The sequence below is a fragment of the Lichenostomus cassidix genome, chromosome 6, assembly GCF_008360975.1.
Source record: "Lichenostomus cassidix isolate B80296 chromosome 6, HeHo_3.0, whole genome shotgun sequence".
Lineage (NCBI taxonomy): Eukaryota > Metazoa > Chordata > Aves > Passeriformes > Meliphagidae > Lichenostomus > Lichenostomus cassidix.
This window is the reverse complement of record NC_139487.1, coordinates 9,820,061-9,833,275: the sequence shown is the minus strand read 5'-3', so window position 1 is coordinate 9,833,275 and position 13,215 is coordinate 9,820,061. Positions and strand designations below refer to the sequence as shown.

At 42.6% G+C, this 13,215-nt stretch overlaps 1 long non-coding RNA gene across 1 annotated transcript; it reads right to left on the bottom strand.

Moving 5' to 3' along the window:
* Nucleotides 1-227: 227 nt before the first annotated feature.
* On the bottom strand, nt 228-13,165 carry LOC146435176 (uncharacterized). Its single transcript, XR_014853169.1, has 4 exons — nt 10,263-13,165; nt 7,541-7,742; nt 805-869; nt 228-694 (listed from the first exon to the last, which is right to left on the bottom strand). It is a non-coding gene; the product is annotated as an uncharacterized LOC146435176 (long non-coding RNA).
* Nucleotides 13,166-13,215: the final 50 nt, after the last annotated feature.

The window sequence follows — 13,215 nt, the reverse complement described above, 5'->3', positions numbered from 1 at the left end:
TTTACATAAAGACATAGCAGGCAGACAAAAATATTTGCAATTTTATGAGCTTATTGGGAAATAAAAAAAGACAAATGTCTCTTCTGATTGTCAGCAGGTACATCATCACTCCTTGTTTATAACATGGATGGCACAGGGGTTTTCTGTACTGCAGGTAACTGAAAGAAGATAAAATTGCAAGCCTATAAATATTAGTCCATAAATGTTTTATTTATTTTTGAGATAAACATGAAGACACAGCTGTTTCAGTATATCTTTGCCTCAGAACAGTAATATATCACAGTGAAGATATTCTGATGGTGACTTCCAACAGCTGTGTGATCCTCTTTTCTGATAAGATCATGATAAGATCTCTCTACAAGAGAAATGAGCACACAAGGGAACATACTGGGCTATATGCACAAACATATTTGCTGTTTCATTTTGTTTTGAGACTGTTTCGCTCTGTTTTGGAAAACAACTTCTGTTGTCTCTTTTTCTTACTTTAGTAACACTTCTTTTGCATGCTTTCTGTTCAGTTGGTTGGCTTGGTTTGGTTTTGATTTGGCCCAGACTTTGGGTGCAATCCAATGTGGTCAGGATTCTCATGTTGAGGGTCCAGCTGAACCTGTAGACCTTCCCAATGGTCTGTGCAGAGGGGTGCTTTCCAGCTTTATCACAATCCAGTAATGCCTCATTAGCTGCATCTGCTGGCCTGAAAACAAGTTGCTTTTTTACAATCCCCTCCTGGCACTGGTCCACCCAGGCAATGCTGTGGTGTTTGACTCATCCCTCAGAACCACAGCAGCAGGTAGGACAATTCACCTGGAAAGCATCCTGGACAATAATCCAGCACTGATGCACTCACTCAAAGTCAGATGAGGACATACCTTCCCAGTAAAAAGGGAAAAAGAATGAGATTATTGCCCTGTGTACTACTTTATGCTAACAGCTGGCAGAGACAACAAATTCCTAACCCTGCTGCTCATAACTTCAGGTCCCAACCACCCCTGTCTGCTTTTCCTGTTTGCTGGGGAAAGGGATAGAAGAGGATTACAGGGATCTTGGATTTGTATTAGGTGAAATAATAATGCAATAATGTTGGGACTTCAGTCATCTCTGAACTAATCATATTTCCTCCATCTGCAAAATTATAGTGGAAATTGAAAGCCTTTGTGCCTGTCATTAGCTCTATGATGTCCTCAAAAGACTTTTTGAAAATCCTGACTGTGGATTTTTGTCTCTTTTTGTGCACACATTCTGCTTCAAAAGGCAAAGTTTTAGTTCCATGTTGAGCCTCCGTGGTGTGAGAAGTATAAACCAAAAGATCCTGAAATTACTTGCTCTTTTTCATGTCAAGAAATAGTATGATTGATACAACTAAGCAACAACTGAACTTTAATAATATTGTCTACTTGGTATCTTCAGAGTCATCTTTGTTCCAGAGAGAGATAGAGTGCTTGTGCAGCCCTAGAGTTTACGTAATTTAACAAGTCCCTTAAGCTTATTGTGCCTAAACTCATGCTTAAGCATTTTTGTTACATCTTAACGAGCGCAGATTCAGCAATTTATTGAAGTACTCTCTTAACACTGGTTTTAGCTTTGCAGATTTCCCAGCAGGCTGCCAGCCTCCTCCAACTAATTGACCTGGCTTCTGCTTCATGAAAAAGGGAGAGCAATAAACAGGGAAACATTCTTTTCCTACAGCAGAAAAGGCCACTGTCATCTAGCAATGCTTTCTGACTTGACTGAGCAAGAGCTGGTAACTGCCTGGGCAAGAAAGTTCCTGGGAGTCCTCACCTTTACAGAGCACAAACCTGTCTCTGCTAAATCCTCTCAGCCTCCCACACACGTGTGCATGTTTTTCCTTGGTCTTTCAGCTCAAAGAGAGGAGCTGAAAGCCCTAGGCAGCACTTTTTATGCATGTGATTTCTGACCCTGCAGAACGTGGAAGATTATTTCACCAAGCGAAATCCTATCTTAAGGCCTTCCCACCAGGTGTCCTGTCCTAATGCCAATCAACTCGGAAGTGGTACAAAATTATTTCATAATAAACATTGGTTATCATCACTGTCAAATGATGAGTGAAATAGACATTACATCATCAACACTTTTGATTAATTCCCACTTGGGTCGAGCTTGAGGAAGCTCAAAAGAAGATTAACCACATCTCACAACCCTGCTTGAAAAGCCACAGCTGCTCTGACTCCCAAAAATGTTCTGCCTGAAGCTTCCCCATCCTATTGCTCATCTCCCATGGCTGCTGAAGGGATCATGGCAAAAGGAACAAAGGTGACAGAGGAGCCTTTTGCTATATCCAGGAATGATGATTTCAGAAGGTGAAGTGGGCAATTACAGGATAAGCTGTCTAAGAGGTCTCTTCTTGCCCATGTTTCATTGATGGCATTTCAGTACAAGCATAAAGCCTTGGTCTAAAGCAGGAGTAAGTACTTTTTTACTGAGAAATACAAGTACTTTTGGACAGGGACGATGCTGTTTCAGCAAGTGAAGCCTCAATTTATAAGGACTCTTAAAACACTGCTGGTTTTTTAATCCTTGTAATGGAGAGGATTTTTTTAAACTTTAACCCCACACCGTTGGGAGATCTTTCCATTTCCTGTATGGAAAATTCAGGGAGAATGATACAAAAAATCCTAGGCTGAGATTCCTCTTCCCATCCAAACCACCACCTCCCTACACGAGAGAAGCCCTTGAGTGCACATATTTCCCTTTATGGAGTTACAAGGACAAAATTGCCCTGAGCTGTCTAAATGTACTAGCAAATTTTCTTATTTCTGGGGACTAGCTAGACCAGGGAAGGTGATCTTGTGATTAAAATTCCAGCTGGAGACTCTGGATATCTCAGTTTACTCCTTGCTCATTATTCACTTTTTACATGATACTGGAAAGGCCACTTAAACTCGCTAGGAGTAAGTTCACCATCTTAAAATATGCATAACCATATTTCCTTTTCCTCTGTTTTACTTATTAGAATGTACATTGTTTAGGTCATCTCCCAGTACTAAGGTGTATTTAGTCATAGCTGCAATAAAATAAACCATACATAAAAGAAAGGCTTGGAAAAACTTGCGTGAACTCTTGTGATTGAAGACTAAGAGGAATTTCTTGAAGTCAGTTGAGTTGGACACAAAGTTAGGAACAGATCCAAAAGCTCTGTGAACTCAGCAGAACTGTACTGATGATGCCTTCACTCATTTACTGCAGAACTCTCCCTGAATGACCCTGTATAAAGCATTTCCTTACATATATTACATAAGAATCATCAAAATAAAGTTAGTGAAATGAGAAATAATTCTTCAATATTAAACATTGACAAGAGTGTTATTCGTTACCAGTAGGGGATCAAAATTAATTGGAGTAAAAGTTTTACTCTATATATGACTGAGAATTTCTCTGGATAGAGATATTTCATGAAACCAAGGATGCAGTGTTTGATAGCTGGGGGCAAAACCTTATCTGCTAATAAGATATGGCTTCAAAAGCATCTTACAGGGAAAGTTAACTTAAACAACAGCAGCACTACCACCTCTAGGAAATATTGCCAGGTTACAGTTTGAGATCTGTGACAGAGTAACAGTACAGTAATAGCACAAACTTCACAGAAAATAAAAGTGATCCCAGAAAAATCTCTGGCTTTTCATTACTGTTTTGAAAATTCATCCTATAGAAATATATCATTATGTAAATTCATGTTAGCCTAGCTCCATGTATATGCTTAGGGCAAGCAACACACAAATAGTCTCCCTCTTCCAGCTGATACATGGTAAATTGCTGAAGTGCAGTAAATTAATCACATGCATGAACCCTTTTTGACAAATGACCTCTCATAATTACTCCTTTTCCTAAGGAGACTTCAAGACTAGAAATTTAATCATAAGGAAAGAAATTCCAGCAAATGATTCCTTCTAGTCCCAGACGTAAAATGTTGTATCTGTGGTTATATTGAATGTAGAAAATGACTTATTGCATTAATTAGCAGAAGCTTTTTGGCCGATTCACTCTCTTGGCAACCCACAACATGGATGATGCCACAGGTGTGAGACAGGAGGTGTGTATCAAAGCATACTCTGTGAATAACTGCTGCTGCAGCCCAGCAGTGCCATTTACCCACACGATGGGAATGTGCCTGGGGCCAAGCCCCTGCCAGCACAGGTCAGCCCTTTCAAAGGTAACCTCGGACAGCAAGGCAGTAAGGAGCTCAATCCCTTTCAAACCCAATCTGGAACAATTTCCCTGCACCACCAGCGGAGCAATCATTTCAGAGGAGCAGTGGACAGTTTGACCCCATTTAGTGTCTGCAGACCTAGACCTGTGTGTTGTGTCCCTGCCAACACCAGGTCAGCAGCCCAGAGCACTTCTTGCTGCTGCCATTCTCATCCCCCACGCTGTGGGGCTGCCCCAGCACCAGCAGGGAGCTGCTGGCCGAGCCTCAAATACAACAAAATAGTTCTCCAGCCGAAGCTGAGAGCCAGAGGAAGCTTATTCTCACCCAAGGCATGAGAAAGCTGTAAAACAGCACGATATGTGCGGGAAGGAAATGGAGCCTGACGGGTTCATATCATGAAAGCAGCAAGCGTTACCCATTAGAAGATTTTGCTATTACTTAGTGCAGCTGTAGCGTGAAGATAGCACAGGGTGGGAATCCTGGGTCTGACCACACCACCGTGGCACAGGAGAGAGGCAGAGCTGCTCCTCTGCATGCCTGTGTGTCAGGCTGTGTGTGGTGTAGGTCAGGGCTCTGTCAGGATGAACCCAGTGTTTGTTCAGCATTCCTCTCCTGCCCTCCTCTCAGAAAGGGGGAAAAACGAGAAAGGGAAATTTATTTGTCCATGAGGCCTCTTTAAACAGACGAGGTAATTACCTGAGTACATCTATTATATGCAGAGCTGCTCCAATCATCACAAAGCACGATTGCTAAACTATAATTAACTGCCAAACACCCAGCCCTGTTTAAGTCACCTTAATGCAGGAACATGGAGCAAAAATTTCCATTGTCAATCCCATCGTGCAGTGTCAATGAGAGGGCAGGGGGCCAAGAGCAGGGCTGCACCCTGAAATATATATCTTCAGCTCACTGTGTCAAAAATTCTTAACACTGTTTTTTTGGAAGAAGCCTACTAAAGAGAGTTACTAAACATACATCAGCAGCCCAACACAGCACTAACAGGAGCATGCAGCAATCAACCAAATGGGCCGAGCAAGAGCCGGGAGGAAGAGAGCGTGGGAGAATTTCAAGTGAATTGGTGTGTTCATAAAAAATGACAAATGGCCCAAAAGGCTCAAGGTTCCTGTTCAAGGAAAGAGAGAGAAGCAGTGCAAGCTCCAGGAGGGGAGGTTAAAGTGTGCTGGGGCTGCAGAGCTTGTGGAGCTACCAGGCCACAAACCTCCCTCTTCCTCCCCACTTCTGTGCAGGTTGGGCTAAGCACAGGCATTTCTTGAGACCGAGAGCTGTGGCCTGTTTTTATCCTTTCACATGTGCCTGCAGGGGGAGAAGATCCATCAGTGGGACTTGAACATTTCCCTCAGGTCAGCAGTGCTACCACAGCAGTGGTGATGCCATGGCCATTTGGAGCCCCTTCTGGTGATAGAAGGAGTAGCTGGGCTGTAGTTGTCTACCTTCACTTCTTCCCCAGGTCCCAAATGCTGTAAAGACAAATGCTGGAAATGTGGGGTTCAACACCTGATGAGAGGACAGTTTGGTCCTAGCAGTCCCTCAGTAGCCAGCACAACATCCAGCATAATGTAGTTCAGGAACAAGGGAGCAGGGTTTTGTCCTGTTTTTACTCCCTTTCAGGCCTGCCCAGTTCAAAATTTAGAGGTTCAGAGGTTTGGATGGGTTTTTGTTGTTTCTTGTGCCTCCATTATCTGTGCACAGGGAAGGCAGGAGTTCAGAAGGCTGCATCCCTATGCCCACAGAGAGTGTCCAGCTGGAGCCCAGTGTGACGCAGTCCTTCTCTACTTCTTCTCCTTTGAGAAATTGGTGCAAAACCAAAACCAGCACCCAAGTGAGGTGGATAACAGGGAAGTCAGAGTCTCAACATGCTCAAATCTCAACTTGCAAACACAGTGTCATTCATAAACCTTCAGGTGAAGACCTCCAAGACTACAGAAAGTGTCTCCGGGGAAAGAGAAATTATCTGGAAAGAAAATCTTCCTGTGCACATCTGCTCTACCCTTCTCGTATGTCATCAAACCTACCCCAAAGAGCAGAGGCTGCTCCAGGGCAGAGCCACACCAGAGCAGAGTGCACCTCTGGAGACTGGCAACATGAGCAGATGTCTACAAACATGGTCCCTCCTGCTTCTCACCCAGCACCAGGAACTGCTCCACAGCCATCTCATCAAGAAACTTGGGAGGTTTGTGGAACTGCAGCTGCCTGGGGACAAAAGAAGGCTGGGGGTACCTAGTTAATGAAGCACCACGAGAGAAGTGCTCATACATCCACAGGCTCAACACTGTCAGCCACTCAGAGGCATTGGACTGGACAGGTTCTTACTGCTGTCATTGCTCCAATGTCACTGTGCTTGGCACTTTTCACACCCTCTGGGATAAATGGTCATGGCCACCATTCAGTTCTGTTTAGAAATACCTGTACCTACAGCAGATTAAGTCAGTTGCTGTATGAAGCTCATGCTGTGCTCACAGAACAGCCACATTGTCTCTCTTTGCAGGCAAGAAAGCAATAGCAGAAAAGCCAGGTCACTGCATCTGGCTCCTTAACTCATATCCAAGAACCCAGTGACTGGGAAGAATTACAGAAGACCAGAGCAGGAAGAAAAGAAACATCTCGTTTCCCCACCCCCACTCCTATGTAATTCCACAGAGCTCAAAATCAATTTGTCCTGACTGACACAAGCATGGAAGGAGAATCTGGAGCCACTTTTTTTTTTTAGGGTGCTAAAAGGGAAAAAATCAAGCAGGGCATAAAGCAATAGCGCGTTGTTTTTTCTCTTGAGTCCTAAACTTACTGGAAGTAAGGGGCGTGCATTCAGGGAGGCCCCCAAAGACAGCCCTGTCCTGCAGTTGACTTTGCCCATTGAACAGATTGCTTAGTTGCATTTACACTGCCTGACCCATTTTCATCTCCCAGTTTGAAGAAAAACAAAATCCTACAGAAAATCAAGCACAGTCCAGATGCACTTAGAGGGGCTTTAAACTGTGAATCACATAGGAAGGAAACTTGAGGAAAAGAGAGACCTCATTTTACCCAGGGAAAAAAGGAACCAGTCTCATAACCTAAACTAGATTTACTCCCCAGTCCTGACCCACATCACAGTTCATGACTGGTTTGATAGCAGACTGAGAGACTCTGCTCAAAGTTCTGCCTAATGAATGTCATCATATGGCCTCACAAATTATTTTTCATCCAAATGAGAATGAATAGACTTGGGATTCAAATGAGAGACAACAACTTACAGCTCTCTCAGGAGGAAAATCCTCACATGTATGTCTGTGCACATGTATTCACATGTACTCACACATGCAACAAAACAAATTTTGTCTGTTTGCAACCAAACTGGACAAATTTTAGGCAGCTTACCTCAGCAAAGTTTCTGTTTCTATCCTGCATTTGTTAACATAACACATCATGATGTCCTATTTTCTCTTGCATTTTTAAAAGTGAGAGCTCTAGAGTAATTTAATGTCCCCATTTACCACGCTTTTTATTGAATATAGAAATCAGTAACAAACTGCTGTTCAATAAAGAGCTGCTTATGGAAGGGAAAAGCTTCTTGCAGGTGCTAAAAAGGAAAAAAAATAGAGAAATAATTAATATGTGTTTGACAGTGGCCACTGGGCTGTAACTAATAAGGGGAATGTATCATCTGTTAGGAGAAAGTTTTCATTTCACGGCTGCCTTGAAGACCTAGGGACATTTCTCTGGCTGTCTGCAAGAGCCAGGCATAGGTGGTTACCATCTCAGATGGATGTTTTAGCCAAGGAAACAAAACATTTTTTTTCATCTCTTTCAAAGTACTTACAGTTGGCACTGAATAGTTTCCTCCAGTTCCCAGCAAGTCAAAAAACACTTTTACATTCCTGTGAAGCAGGATGGGGATCCTAATATCCTCATCATCACCATCATCATCATCTGGCTGCATCTGTCGTCTCATCATGGTGCAGATCCTGTTCCCTCACTGACACAGATTTTCTAGTTTTTCTGCCTGGCTGAAGATGCTAACTGCTGCCTATCACCCTATCAGCCTGCCATGGTTCAGTGATCTGGGTATCATCCAGCAGAAAGGCTGACATTGCCCCAGCCCAATTCACTGCAGAAGTGATGATATTCTACCCTGTTGAACTGGAGAGGACCCTCCAGGACAGGCTGGCCACTGCTCATGGGGATAAAGCAACAGGGACAGCAAGAAAAATGTTACGATCGGTGCTCTAAAATACAAAAATGCCCATAAGAAACAAGCTCTCAAACAGATGGAGGACTAAACACATCAACTGAAATTCACAAATGAGTTATTAGATTTTTTAGGAACTCCCCCTATTCCCTCTGGTTTACAAATCCTGCAGTGGAGTGCTGCAGATAGTCAGGGTGCTATGATCACCTCTGCTCAAGCTCACACCTGTGACTCAGGGATGCAAATGGTGCTGAACTCACACAGAGCAGGTGCTGTGCACAGCCTTTGTTTAGACAGATTATAACACCATTGATTCCTTTCCAGATGAAGACAGAAAGGTGAAAGAAGGGAATTGCAGCAGGAAATAGTGAGTCTACAAGGCAGATTTCAAATCCTTTGCCTTGACAGCCAGGCTCAATCAGCAGTGTTTTGTGGACATATTCCTGCTGTTATTCCATCGTACAAAAACCTCAAATGCACTCTTTACCTTCTTTTGCCCCATATGCTTTTATCTTCTCCTTCAGTGCTATCACATTTTAGTTAGAAGTGATCACTCTACATTATCCCACTGTTCTGACCCCTCAGGTGCCTCAGCTATTAGATTAGACTGCCCCATCCGTGAAGGCAAGGATATTGATATCGTCTGTACATCCATCCTGATGAACTGCTAACCACTACAAGATCACCTTGAGGGGGGAGGCATTTGAAATGCCCAAGAAATGAAATTTAGAGGGGAAAAAGACAAAGAAAAGGAAAAAAAAGAAAGGAAAAAAGAAAAAAAAAAGAAAAAAAAAGAAAAGAAAAAAAAGACACTTGCCTGCACAAGGTGCAAGTACACGGAATAACAGCTTTCAGCAAACAATATCTCCTTCTGATGAGGAGAAGTCACTGAGTTGCTGCTGCTGTTGTTTTTTATAGGAGTATGAACAAAGGACTGAGCTGTTCAGGTAGGAGAAAGAATTGAGCCTGTAATCAGTTATAAGTCTCCAGATGGAGCCTCATTAGCTTTTCAGGCAACATACATTAAAATTCTGACAAGTTCATAGCAAAGTCCCAAAAGTCAAAGATCTCCCAAGCATGTTTGTGACCTGTAAGGATCCCTTGTAACCCTCACTGCTGCAGTATTTTAGTTAGAGAGGCAATGAGGAGAATGCTCCAGCTCTGAATGCAATCCATTCACAGCGGTAACGTGAAAGCATCAGGATGTAAACAGACTGACATTTGGTATATTTAGGGTTTAATCTATATGTAAATTTCTTGAACATACTTCAATAAAAAAATAATTCACAAAAATTTATGTTTACAACTTTGGGCGTGATTCTTTATGTCTTTAACTAATGGCCTCAGATCTGTACTGCTGTATTTTAAAACACGGGGCTGATAGATTGTTTGAACAGGAGCAGAACTGAACATTTCCTCTTGTAAATACAGAGGAAACCTGAGAGTTTTTTCAGATGAGTTACAAACAGTGGTAAGACAAACAAGGCATCTAGCAAGTTTAAAACTCCACTTCCCTCTCCCTGTCCTTAGCCCACTCGTCCTTTGAAAAGGCATACAGAGCAGCATGGATGCTCCAGTTGGATCCCCAGGCTGGAGAATCAGTGATGAGGGCTCTGGACACCTCTGTGTCTGTCACATGTCCCACAGCCTAAACACAGAATGCAGTTACTTGGAGATTTGCAGAAAGTGAGAAAGCAAAATACAGTGGAGGAAACCCATAGCATTGTCCCAAATGAGCTCTAACCAAACCAGTGTCAGACCAAGAGCATTCCTAAAGACACACACAGCACTGTCAGCAGGAGCTGAGACCTCCAGGGCATCTGGCCAGACTGAGTATAAAAAAAGAAATTTGCATCAGAGACATCATATTAAGGCCAGAAAAGGGCCTTAAAGAAAGACATAGGTCACTACCTCCTCTAGTTCCTTCCACAGTGAGAACAATAACTCTTCAAGACAGCCAGCCTTGATTGAAAGTCTTCAAGCAATGGAGATTCATCATTCCATTAATTCTCACAATTTCTCATTTCCATGGCAGCGAAACAGTAGTTTTCATGCAAAATGAGAAGCAGGCATTCTGAAAGGAAATGCTCATACATACAGAGGGAATGAATCACAAATACTCATACTTAATATCCGCTTAAATCTCTCACAGCAACATGGAGGTTATAAACAAGAGACCCAACAACTTTCAGATCCTTATCTGGATGCAATGTTCTTTTTAATCTGTATAATGCAGGAAATGCTAAAACATATACTTTTGCATATCACCAAGCAATTCATATGGAGATGGTTTAATTGCCTAGTTCAGTAGGAGCCACATTAGTTATCTGCATGTAATTTCCAGAATATTTTATTCATATCATGTTTGTAGAAAGACTGAAGAAAAAAAGGAGTATATGCACTTTGATGGCTTTCTCTTAAAAAAGTAAGAATATTTACATGCCATATCTGATTTAAAATGTACCAGTTAGTAATACTGAATTGGGAAAATTTAAATATAGTTTCAAGGCAAAATACATGAGGAATACATAGAGGTAAGTTAAGAGCAAACCTGTTGCAAGCAAAATCAATAAAAATATTCATTAAAAACCTCGGCTGCTCAGAGTTAATGGTTCTCTTAGAAGGCTCTCAAACACCTTAAGGGGAAGACAATGCACAATGAAGACATTTAATTAACCTTAGCTCTGACCCCCATAGCAATAGTATTCACATATCTTGCAATCATTATTTCTTCCCTACCTGATGTGTACCTCTGAGAGCACACTTTCTCATCACCTTCTCATCACATGGATCTTCCTGTGCTCTTCTAAATTTCTCCAAGATAAGCACAAGGGACACTTAATGAAATCACAAATGGAACCATAGGTAACGAAATGAAAATAAAGATAAGCATAGATGCAGATCATCTCTTCTGCTGGGAAGAGAAAATCTTCAAGATATGAGAAGATGATCTGTAGTAATGCAAATGCAGGTGTTCTTCTCCTCTGGCTGCACCACAACAGGAGACCAATGAAGAGAGAGGAAGAGTTATAGGGAGAGACAATCTTTTTTTTGACACACAAGAGAAACTACATGATTCCAGGAATGAGGAATGCTTCCAAACCACCCTGTTATCTTGATTCCCTGTTTGTAAGAAATAAAAATCATGGCTTTCCCATGGGCACCAAAGTGGCAAACCCTATAGAGGTCAGATGAAGGATGGGAGGAAAAGACTGGTCCAGATTCCTTCTCAGAAAACTTCCCAAGTTTCTGCTAACACTCTTTGGAATTCACCCTCCCTCATCACTGTAACCAAGATTAGAACCTCAGGAATTGTTAGAGATTTACTCTCTAAAAGCTTTTTAACTCAGCCTCCAAAGGCACAGCTAATTCACACAAGATTGTAAAGAACTCCTGGAAAAAATACCCTTTGGAAAAAGGAAAAGACTGAGGATTTTAAAGAGGTGAATAAGATACACTTGACTTACATACAGAATTTCTCAGTGTTCGTAGGGCTCTGTGAGGAAACCATACTTTACAGAAATTCCTGCTATGGGATGTAATATAAGAAAAGTGTCATTTCCTTGCCCCACAAAGAACACTCTCAAAGAGAGCCAAGCAGGTCTTAAAAAGGCAGATCTGCTAAAGGTCGACATGCATTAAGCCTTCAGCTGCACTGGATGAAGAGCAAAAAGCACGACTGAAAGATGTATTTGAAAGTTATTTGGAGAAGAAAAGAACTATCTGTTCTGCACAATTACAAAATAGACATTCTAAGATAACAGTTACATGAAATTGTGCCAAAAAAACAGAATGTAGACTATTTAGGAGAATAAAATTTAGTCTAATATGGGTTATTTTTCCTTGATTTTTAAAGGCAGTATACTTTTACTGTGTCAAGTCATAACCGTGAACCTAAAAATCCTCTTAAGTCAACAAAGAGACTGCCATTTACTTTATCAAACTATAAATCCAGTCCCAAAAAAGATAAGTGCAATGTGTGTCATTGATAAATGATGGAACTGAGGAGAGCTATTTTCCAGCCATAACCAGTTCCTTAGAATTCAGCCAAGTGCAGCTTATGGCTGAAAGCATCATCCTCTGAAGCACAGCCTCTGCCAGGGCAGCACTTGGGCCTTTTAAACAGAGCAGGACAGCAGCAGAACCTGCTGTGGAGGAGAAAGCAGCTCAGGCACTCCCACAAGGGCCAAGAGAAGGCACCATGCTCTAGGAGCTCTGGTGGATCCCCTGGCCCATGGCTGCCCAAAGGCATGTGTGTGTCTGTTTAAGCAGCTGGAAATTTCATAACAAATGTGCTTGTGTAGCCCCTCTGAGGCTGCCCAGGACCAGGAATTCAGTCTCAGGAGAGATTGTATGGTTCCTTCAATCACCCGATCCACTCTCTTGGGAGATGCTGAGGTGAAGTCAGCTGAGAGGGATCAGGACAGGCTGGATTGATGGGATAAGGCCAGCTGTATGAGGTTCAACAAAGGGAAGTGAAGGGTTCTGCCCCTAAGTCACACAGCCCTACAGGCTGGGGCAGAGTGGCTGGAAAGCTGCCCAGGGGAAAGGGATCTGGGGGTGCTGGTGACAGCAGCTGAACATGAGTCAATGTGTGGCCAGGTGTGTGTCACACCTTGAATTCTGGGCTCACTTTTGGGCCCCTCATGACAAGACATTGAGGTGCTGGAGTGATTCCAGAGAAGGGTGATGGAACTGGTGAAGGGTCTGGAGCACAAGTCCTGTGAGGAGCAGCTGAGGGAAATGGGGTTGTTTAGCCTGGAGAAAAGAAGACTCAAGGGAGACCTTCTCACTCTCAACAACTTCCTGAAAGGAGGCTGTAGGGAGGTCTGGCTCAGTCCCTTCTCCCAAGTAGCAAGACATA